Consider the following 11,021-nt stretch of genomic DNA (forward strand, 5'->3'; position numbering starts at 1 on the left):
TTCGGTCCAAAATCAGGTACGGTTCCATCGGTTCCGGTTCGGTCAGTCGGTCCGGCTCGGTTCCTGTGCACCCTTACGTGGAATCCATTTGAGTGCTAATTAGAATAGCACAAAACGCTAATCAAAATAGCGCACTAGAAGACGGAAAACGCCAATCAAAATAACGCTCAACGCTAATCAGAATAGCACAAAACGCTATTCAAAATAGCGCTTTTTTTTGTCCGTAGATTTAAAACGAGTCATTGAAAATCTAATGGCTGAGAAAAAAGCGCTAATCTTAATAGCATTTTGTGTTATTCTGAATAGCATTTTGTGCTATTCTGAATAGTTTTTTTTTAGCGTTATTCTGATTAGCGCTCAACGCTATTAAGATTAGCGTTTTTGTTGTTCCACCACTACACTTGCGCTTCCATCCACAATTCCAAATGCTGAGGTGACATGGAAAATGGAACTCTTCCACCATAAGACTCGCTCTTAGGCTGAGCACTGTGGAGAGTGGAGACATTCACAGGCACTTCTCAGCCATGCCATCCCACAAAGAATTGTTTCATATATTTAGAAGCAAGAAAATCAAAAGTTAAATTGGGAATGAATTTTGAAAATAACGTCTAAAAACAAAAGTAATTGAGAAAATTGTAAAGCGGAATCTTTTTGTTGAAAACCCGCATTTCAATTTTTAATATCCAAACACCCTTTAATTTTTTCATAAGAAAGTAACTTTTTTGTGTGTAAAAAGTCATTCAAAAATTATGTCGAAAAGGTAATTTTTTTGCTTTAAAACTTTAAAAGTCATTCAGAAATCAAAGTCATAAAATGTTTTTTTTTTTAAATTAAGGTCATTAACCTCAGCTGTTTTGAAGAGCAGGAGTTAATTCTTTGTTCGAGTATAGTTAGTAAAAAACTAGGGTTATGCCGTTATGCACACAAAGTCACTTATAACTATAAATAGATCTAGGCCTGTTTCTGCTGTAGACTTGCAGTTGATTTTATCATTCTTTACAATATAATGATGTTTAAACACATCAGGTAATAAATTTCTAATATGTTGTCAAACAACTAGATTGGTTTTCTTTTCAAGATGTACAAAATAATAATCAGCTTAAGTCAATCAAAGTGGTCTAGTAATAATCAGCTTAAGTCAATCAAAGTGGTCTAGTAAAACCATCATTGATGTAAGCCACAGCTTCCTCCTCCGGAAGTTGTTTCCCTTCAACCAAGCCTTTCACTAAGACATCCTTGTATTCTTTAGATGGAGCATTTAATGGAAGTTTCCCTGATTTAAAGAGCTCAATGTATAAAATCGAACACCTGCATGAAAGAAAGAAAAAAACAATTGGGTCAATAATATCATTTAAATTCTGAACATTCTTTAATGCAAATGATGCACTATTGATCCAGCAGTGGTGGAAATAAGAAGGATAAATCTTGAATGATTACGTCATGGTCAATATAGGAAGCTCTCTCTCTGTTCCCAAACAAACAACGTTAGAGTACCAGCCATCCTGCGAGAGAATCAGAAAGTAATTAAAGTACCAACAAAGTTGACAACTGGACTGGGTAACTAGTCTCAGTGACTTGAGACATTTTCATGATGGCATCAAGCAAACTCAACAAAACTGAACATGAAAGGATAATGACCACACCTTGAGCTCTTTAGAATTCAAAGATTTGTTCTTTGTAACAGACTCTAAATCTGATAAGTCAAACAAAGGATTGATTGCTTCCACTGGTCGCAAACGATTCTCCTGAACTAATACATCATTGAACTGCTCAAGCCTGCAAAGACCAAAGCATAGCCACAGAAATACACAGGTGTTATGTGGAAAGAAACTAGAGCCTCATTTTGGTGAGAAAAGAGTAGAATAAAACCACCAGTTACATAGCACAGAATGAAAGATTTTGCTTCCGCAGAAAATTTACAATGTCACATACGTTATCTTGTATAAACACATGTAGGATTCACTGTTATCGTCACTTTCAGGATGGAGGAAAGCAACACCTCCAGCACCCCATGTACGTGTTTTAGATCGCCCGATAAAGAAACGATGAGGTACAATCTTCCACATAATCTCTTTTGGTGGGTTTTTATCCATTGAACCAGAACATGGCGCCTGCATAATTCCGCCTATAAAGCATTTCAGAATATGAGACCCTTGTTTTGCAAGGTTAGTTGACATTATGTAATATAAAGTAGCAAAACAAAGTCATTGGCTTATTTCACATGAATACATGTCACGTCTGGTGTTTTGGTACTGCCAGTGCGTGCTCAAATATCCATTTTGTAAACAGAATACAATTAAGAGCGGACTAGAAGCCTCTTGAATATTCTGCAGAACACTCACAGCCCTATCACACACACACAAACCGACAACAACGTCCTAACACCACTGCATCACATGAATTCCACATTGATCTTGAAATTGCACACAGTACCCAGCATATTACCTGTCCACCTTCAATATAGCAAAGGAACCTTGGTTTCCACATATTTGATCCAAAGCTCGCGTACCAAACGTCAACCTTAGAAAAGATTGATCTCCAAGATGCAGAACTGCACACCGTTTGATCTGGACAGTAACATGGAGCATGGTTAATTTTGCCATGCTTCATGTGAGAGGAGTGTTCAAAAAGTTTCTATTAACTGTAGCTAAAATTACTGCTTAGCTTGTTTTTGTTCTTGTTTTTCTCTATGAATAAGAAATGAGATGTAATGGTACTTTACTATGGTTATCTTCATCAACAGTTAGTGTTGAAAGGGATGCAATAACATCCTCAACAACCTCAATCGAGTTTACAGAACATTGTGCTTCTGATCCAGCATATGCGAATTCATCATTCTCGGCATCAGAATCAGAACTTGAGATCAACTGAAATTTAAGACCACTGTACAATTAAAATCATATCCTGAGAATAAAGTGTGAAAAAATACAAACAATACCTGCCAAACTCTTAACTATGATTTGTCCTACAAACCTCTTGCACTAAAACAACTTAATTCAAGAACTAAGCACTCAATCCACGAGTGTCGTTGGTCAGCAAGGATCATTAGTTCCATATCAACCAAATACTGACCCGCATGTCTTTCCAACTTTGGAGATTATCTAGCAACCAGGATACATAAGGTCAAAGTGCATGCACAAAAGAATCAAAAGGGAAATAAATCACCTCAACTACAGGTGCTTTTTTAGTGGTTACAAATAAGTTCCTCGGTAACTCGCCACTAAGAGTTGGCCAGAATCGGCTCAACTCTTTACGAACCTGAAAGTGGAATTTTTAAGTAAGCCAATATAACATTAATGCAAAAAAATTAAAGCACAGTCCACAGAAGTAGGAGCAAATGACAATTTACCGCTTGTATTACACGCCACGTTGATTCAAATGGGTAAGCCTTACAAGAGGCAACAGCATACTTGTCCTTCAGTAAAGTTTGAACACATGCAAGGACAGACTTAGCTAAAGAATCGAGATTATATCCACCTTCCAAGGCCATCATAACTCTTCCTTGAGCAAACTCCATCAACTGAAATATTTGAAAGACAGAAGTAATAACAAAGGACTGAAAAGGAGCTCATATGAGGATAGTACAGAAACTTTCATCGGGAGCATTTTAAACTAACTGGTCACAAAAGTAACTCTTCCAATGCTGTCAAGACCATGTAACATATATTGTTTATGTTCAAGAACGGTAAGTCAACAATAACTTCCACAGAGAAAAGAAGATACCCAGATTCTGAAGAAATGCTAACCTTTTCCATCATAACCGCATATCCATATGGTGTAATACAACAGCCACCTAATGGATCGCCAATAGCTGTTCCAAGAGAGCAAAATAAAAATGAAAAAAAAGATCAAGAAACTGAGAAGTATGAACACTACTAAGCCCTCATAAAGAATAAGCATTACATGATTCCAAATTTACATCCTCAGGAACTACGCAATTTGGTAAACATACTAGAGGGTACGGAGATGAAAACTTAAAGTACAAGGCAATGATTAAATTATTCCTTCTCTTTTTTCCACCACGATAAAGTACAAGGCCATATAACCTACTCTATTACTGCAGCAATATATTTTTGGCTTAGCAGAGCATACAGTTATTCACCCTCTATAACTGTTAATTACTTTTTTAATACTTGTAGATGTCAAACTGAAATTCTGCACTTGTAAAAGAATCATGTAGAGAGTTGAAAAAAAGACAAGAGCAAGTCACGGACTAGAAGATAACACAAATGAGTAACAGCTAAAGTGCTAAACCACTTATTCAGTAATAAAGACCTGCATCAAATCCTCCAGATATTATGATCATGTCTGGATTGAAAGCCTTTGCAGCAGGAACCAGTACATGCTCCCACACAGCAAAATAATCAGCATCACCACACCGTGCATGTTCCCATGGAACATTAATATTATATCCTGAACCTAATCCTTCTCCAATCATTGTGTAAGAACCGTCGCCACCAGATGGATAGAAACATCCATTTTCATGCCTGCACAATTAAGGAAAAGTCATGACAGCAACAGATCGCTGTTAGCCAGCTAGAGCGACTCAGTTTCAACTGTTGTGGTGTACTCTCCCATCTCTAACACTAGTTAGTGATACAACAATTACCATATTCAACCCATAATTATGAACTAACTCATACTTCAAGCTTATAAGGTTACTGGGATGCTCTTTAGCACCATTATGAGAAATTTAGAGTTACTCGGGATGTTCATATCAACTAGTTTCAACGGACATGAAATGCTCTATCTATCCAATTCCCTGGTTAGGTGACTTTGCCAGATTACAGGATCAGGATTCATTTTGCTAAGTCTAGGTGTACTATAATTGAACTGGATCCCCAGGCAAACACCACAAAGTACGAATCAGACACTTTCACATCAATACACGATTAGAGAAGTTATAAAATACTTAATACAGTTTTAGAAGCAGTAAAGGTAAGACTCTGAAATATACATACCTATGAACAGAGAAGAACAACACACGAGGATCATCGTAAAACATCTTCTGAGTACCATTGCCATGATGGACATCCCAATCCATGATCAATATTTTGTGAATGCCTAACTCGGGCTGCAAAAAAACAAACCAAACGAAGTAGATTACAGATTTGAAAGTACACTAAAAATAAACAACCATAGTATTGTAGCAAAAAAATCTAGTCATACTCTTTCATTTAGAAGATAACTTGCTGCAATGGCCACATTGTTAAATAGACAAAATCCCATTGCTTCATTTGGTTCTGCATGATGCCCCGGAGGTCTTACAATTGCAACCGCAGAATCAAGTTCCCCTTTAGCAACCTTCTCAGAAACCTACTCAAGAAGACATCTAAAATTAGCTTTGGACTCTGGAGGACACAATGATGAAGCAATCTAAATGTAAATATATAACAAAAAAGCAAAACTACTACTCCACGACAGAAACATTACCTCAATAACTGCACCAGCAGCAAGCTAAGCAGACTTAGATGATCCTTCATTGAGGTATATGGAGTTGAATTTAGAAGCAATTTTACTCCTCCGAGAATCAAATTCTTGAGAACTTACATTCCGTATCAAATCGATATGTTTCTTCTTATGAACTAATGCTATGTGCTTATCTTCTGCTTCTTTTGCCTTCATGCTAGTTGGACAGTCAAACTAGGGTTTAGTTTCTAGTGAATGGAAATTAATAAGTTCAAACTAGGGTTTTGAGAAAGAACGATTTTACCTTTGAAGAATTCCAGCAGATTGAAGCTTTTTCCATATAACTCTGATCCGATTTGGAGTTTCAGGATGATAGTCACTATCAGGATCAGTATGTTCACACATCCTATCATCGTAAATCAATCCAACACGTGGAGGAACTGGTTTTGGTAGAGAATCTTCCATCTTTTATGAAATCTTGGAGAATTCTGCTGATGAAAATGAAGGAATTTCTCTGGTTTTGGAGGGAAAATGTTCTAACCTTTTTCTTTTTTCCCTCTCCCTCTACGAAATGAAGCTTTTAACAAAAGTCAGTGTTTACTTTGCTTTACTAGTCTTTCTTTATTGTTTGGGGAACTACGCCAGAAGGCCGCATGGATCGTACTTGTAGCAAAACCACCCTAGGTATTATTGGGGCCTACGACCCCGGTTCAATCTCTTTGACTATTTTGAAGTGACTTGGTATCTTGTGTTTCAAAATAAGACCAAGTCCTATGATCTTCTAATCTAGCAGCTAGATTAGAAATCCATGTCAGTTAGGACAACCTCCTAAATTTTATGGGATGGCTAATCTATCAGCTAGATTAGCAGTCCAAGTTATCTGGGACCACTGTCCAACGTTTGTTTGGTTCAGCGCTTTAAATCTCAGCCGTTAGATCAAGTTTTGTGATTTTTGTGGTTTGTGTGATTCTTGTAATTTTTGAACCATTCAGCGTTAAGGTAACTTTTTGAGCGTTGAACCATTCAGCGTTTCAATCTCTGTCGTTAGATCAAATTTTGTAATTTTTGTGGTCCGTGTGATTTTTGTGAGCGCTGAATGGAGGTAACTTTTTCAGCGCTGAATCATTCAGCGTTTCAATCTCGCTGCTAGTTGAACTGCGAGCAAATGCTAGAAGAGAGAACTAGTAAATGCCAGTGTTAACTTTTAGAACACACTTTTTTTTGAATTGCAACACTTAACTGCCAATCTAGCAGCTCAATCTAGCCCATAGGACTTAGCCTAAGAAGATCAAGTCAACTGACCACATTTCTTTTGTTTGTTTTTAGCTATGTAAATCTTTATAAAACCATGGATACTTTCATCATTTGGGCTTAATTTTTCTTTTGAAAGAGTAGTTCTCATTATTAAATACTATGAACTTCTTTGGGGTAAAGACGCCCCATTCGTTACAATTACATTTAGGAATTCCGAAGAAGAGTTATCCCATATGTAAATTTGAATGTTGTTTCCTATTTGTAGTTGTTGTTGCGTTGTTAGGTTTGCAAGGCCATCTGCCGCTTGGTTCGCTTCCATTTATGTGTGTGTGATTGTGAATTGTTCAATTTGTAGTAGATGACCTTGGATTTCCTTTATCATGTTCTGAATGATCCTTGGTGCCTATGAACTATCTTTCTTCAATAGAATCAATAGTGATGTTGAGACTGTTTCAAGATATATCTTCTTCCATCCTCGGGAGAGCGTCATTCTGGATGCCAGAAGGAAAGCCCAAGTTTCTGCCACTAAAGTTGTTGTTATCCCAATTGGTGCTGCCATAGGCATTATCAACATCCCTTGCATATTTCTACAAATCCATCCTGCACCAGCCACCTCCGGGGGGGGGAGCTGGTGGAGCTGTTGTCATTGCTCTATCGGTGTTTATTTTCAACCAGTCATGTGGCGGTGGTTTCCATTTTACCCAAACAATGTTCGAGTTCATACCTGATGGAGCTGTTGTTTGCTTTTGTCGAGACTCTTTTTGTTTGGTTAAGTTGTGTTCAACGGACCATTTGTATTCCTGACTGAGAAGGAGTGTTATATGGAAGGTTTGATGTGGGGTCTGGATGATGTTTTTGTAGACTTTTGCATTTCGTGCCAGCCATATATGTTCCATAGAGTATGGCAGTATGTTGTGAACATGTCTTTGTTATGGCTCATTTCCATGAATTCATCAAAGTTCTTTGGTGGTGCATATGTTGTTGGTTGTCTCCTGCTGCTCTGATGTTGTTGTTGGTTATGTGGCACTTGCAAGTTCTGATTACCCTGTTGATAAATAGCAGCCGATAATGGATGTGGGGGGATGGTGAGGCTATTATATGGGTTGTGTATGCTTCCATTGTTGTTGAAATGTCTGCATACGATTTCCCATGTTTGTCTTGTTTTGTCGCATTCAAAAATACAATGTTGCACCGACTCTGGGTGTTGGCTGCAGATTGGGCATGTGGGTGTGATACTTCTGGTATGCAATGTCTCAAAGGTCGGTAGACTTTCATGACTGATTTTCCATAAGAAAAGTCTGATTTTTTGGGGGCAGTTAGCCTTCCATTTTTGTTTGTAGGTTTGGGAATTGCTGATGGTGCAGATGGTTGGTTGCTCGTGGTGTGCGGCGTTGGTGGCTTTGTTAACACTTCATTTCCATTTTTCACCGTGTAGTGTCCAATTTTGGAGTGTAGCCATATTGGTTTATCTGTGATTGAAGGGTTTGGGATATGCATGCATCTGATTGAGTTGGTTACGTTAGGCGCAAAAACTTGGGATAGAAGAGTTACGTTCCAATTAAATGAATGTGGTTCAAATAACGTACTGAACAAGTTATTGCCCACGTCTCCTTCTTTGTAGCTGACTAAAAAGCTTTGTTTTGAGGGTGTTTCACCGTACGTTAATTCCGGGTAGAATGGTGAGCTACCCTACTTCGCACCAATTTTAGACTATTTTTGATCTCTTGAGTGCTAATTTTTTCAATCATGAGGGTGACGTCTATGGATGAAAACCTCCTTCTTGTAGTTCGATTTGCAGTTAGCACCATTCTCTCATCAACAACGGGTCCAATAGAAACAGCATCATTGTCAACAAGGGAGCGACATCAAAATCTACAAGTAAAGTTGAAGACGTTCAAGGTTAACAAGCAACGAAAGCAAAGAAAATTAAAAGGTGAGAATTATTGAACTTTATGATTTCGAGACGATACAAGTTGTGAAGAATCAAGCGGTTAAGTACTTTTCCCACGACAATGGTTTGTTTTATTTTCATTTTTTTATTGTATTTTATTTTTCTTATCTTTAAAATTCAGAAGAATGAAAAATTCAAAAAAAAAAATGAGATAAGAGAAAAATTTATCATTGTTTTTGTTAGAGCATTGCTCGGTCGAACTCGCATGCGTTACTATCTCAAGTATGTTTGTCAATGTTAGTGATCAAAATTATAAGTCTTGATTTCTAGTCTATTGTAGCTAAGTCTCAGACTAGGATAGAAAGTGTAGTTGAGGTCAAGGACTTCATGGCAATTCATCATACAAGTAAAAGAACTACTCAAGGAACCGGTGGAACTTCTCGACAAAAAGGTATGTGAAGACTTGAACTTATCTATCACTCAAAAGTCTATCTACTCTATCTCCTACTCTCTGAGACAAGAAGCCGTATGTTGTATATATAAACTTTGATTATACACATTTGGTGTTTCGAGCCGAGTATACCTCGCCTATCTATATCTCGAAATATGAGTTTGTAAGCTTTTATCTTTAACCAAGTTTATGTTTACCATGTGACGAAAGTCATGATACGTTTTAATCATCTCGAAAATTGCTTTGACGAGAAATGTTGTAACAACTATATAACGTCCTCTAAGAATGTTTCAATGATTGAAATGAGACTTTAGATTACAGAACCAATCATGGACAAAAGCATTTTTGTGGAAAAACATTTATGTATAAGTTTTATTCCTTGAACAAAAGTTTGCGAACTTTGTTGATCAAGAGAACCGGAAGAATAGCGTGAGCCAAGTACGCGAACTCAGTCTGCGAACTGCCGAAGTTCTCAAACCCGAGAATTTATGCCGGAGTTGACAAACTATTTGCGTGAAACTCAGTCCGCGAACCGGCGAAGTTCTCATACCCAAGAATTTCTGCTGGAGTTTGTAAACTCTTCCCGGTAACTTAAGTCCGCAAACCTAGTCTGCGAACTTGAGAAGGTAATATATCTGAAGATGATCTCTGAACTTAAACTTAAAAAGACTAAGGAATGCATTTTGCAAACCGTGGCTATAGAAGTTCATGAACTGATTCAAGTGAATCAAATCACCTTTGCTTCAATTATGTCTTGTGTAGTACATGAGATTTCCTTGCAATTGAACAACTCTTTAACTAGTTCATTTGAAATCATTTGAACTAGTTATGGTGAAGAAGAATGTGGTTGATATGGAATGCTCATATGGCTAACCATTTAGTTAACTATTTTTGAACCAACAAGTGCATACGTTTGGGTACGATTAACAAACTTAGAAGCGTGCATTGTCAAGTGTGTGTAACAAGCTAAGTTTTCGATCTAACGGTTGAGAAATATTAGCTTGAATCTAAATCAGGTTTTCATCTAACGGTAGATATTGATTGCTTTGTTACCAAGGTAACTTAATTGCAAACCCTGATTTGAAAGACTATATAAGGGGAACTCTAGTATCTGTGCAAATATAATCCCCACACCTCACTGTGATGCGAGTTTGCATACTAGAGTCGGTTCTCCTTTGACCTTTGGTTTTATTCTTCTAAAACCAGGTTAACTACTTAAAGACTTCATTGGGATTGTGAAGCCATACCGATACTACTTTTATCGTAGTTGTGTGATATGATCTTGCATCTTCTATCGTACGAGTACAATCAGATTGATTGGCTTGAGATTGGTATCTCCGATAAGCAAGATATAAAAACTAATCACAAACATCTTCGTCTCATTGTTTGTGATTCCGCAACATCTTGTTTCGCTACCATACGATTAAGATTGTCGTGAGGTGATTGATAACTCTAGGATGTTCTTCGGGAATATAAGACCGGATTAACAATTGGTTCCTGTTCACCTTGATTATTATCAAAATACGGAACAAAACCTTTTAGGGTTTATCTGTGGGAGACAGACTGATCCTTTGATAGACTTGTCTGTGTGAGGCAGATTTGTTTATTGTTAAGTCTTCGACTTTGGGTCGTAGCAACTCTTAGTTGTGGGTGAGATCAGCTAAGGGAATCAAGTGCGCAGTATCCTGCTGGGATCAGAGGCGTAGGGAGTACAACTGTACTTTGGATCAGTGGGAGACTGATTGGGGTTCAACTACAGTCCAGTTTGAAGTTAGATTGGAGTATGTTAGTATCTGTAGCGGCTAATAAAGTGTGTGTGTTCAATCTGGACTAGGTCCCGGGGTTTTCCTGCATTTGCGGTTTCCTTGTTAACAAAATTTCTGGTGTCTGTATTATTTCAATTTCCGTATTATCTTTATAATTGAAATAATACAGTTTGTGTGTTAGATCATCAATTAGAGTAATCTAACCTTTGGTTGTTGATTGTCATTGATTGATCCTTGGATATTGGTCATT

The 11,021-nt window shown here is 37.5% G+C and overlaps 1 pseudogene; it reads right to left on the reverse strand.

Annotated features, from left to right (window-relative positions):
* Positions 1-914: 914 nt before the first annotated feature.
* On the reverse strand, positions 915-6,011 carry LOC113275802 (annotated as a pseudogene).
* Positions 6,012-11,021: the final 5,010 nt, after the last annotated feature.

This window comes from Papaver somniferum, chromosome 4 (assembly GCF_003573695.1).
Source record: "Papaver somniferum cultivar HN1 chromosome 4, ASM357369v1, whole genome shotgun sequence".
In the NCBI taxonomy this organism is placed as follows: Eukaryota; Viridiplantae; Streptophyta; class Magnoliopsida; order Ranunculales; family Papaveraceae; genus Papaver; species Papaver somniferum.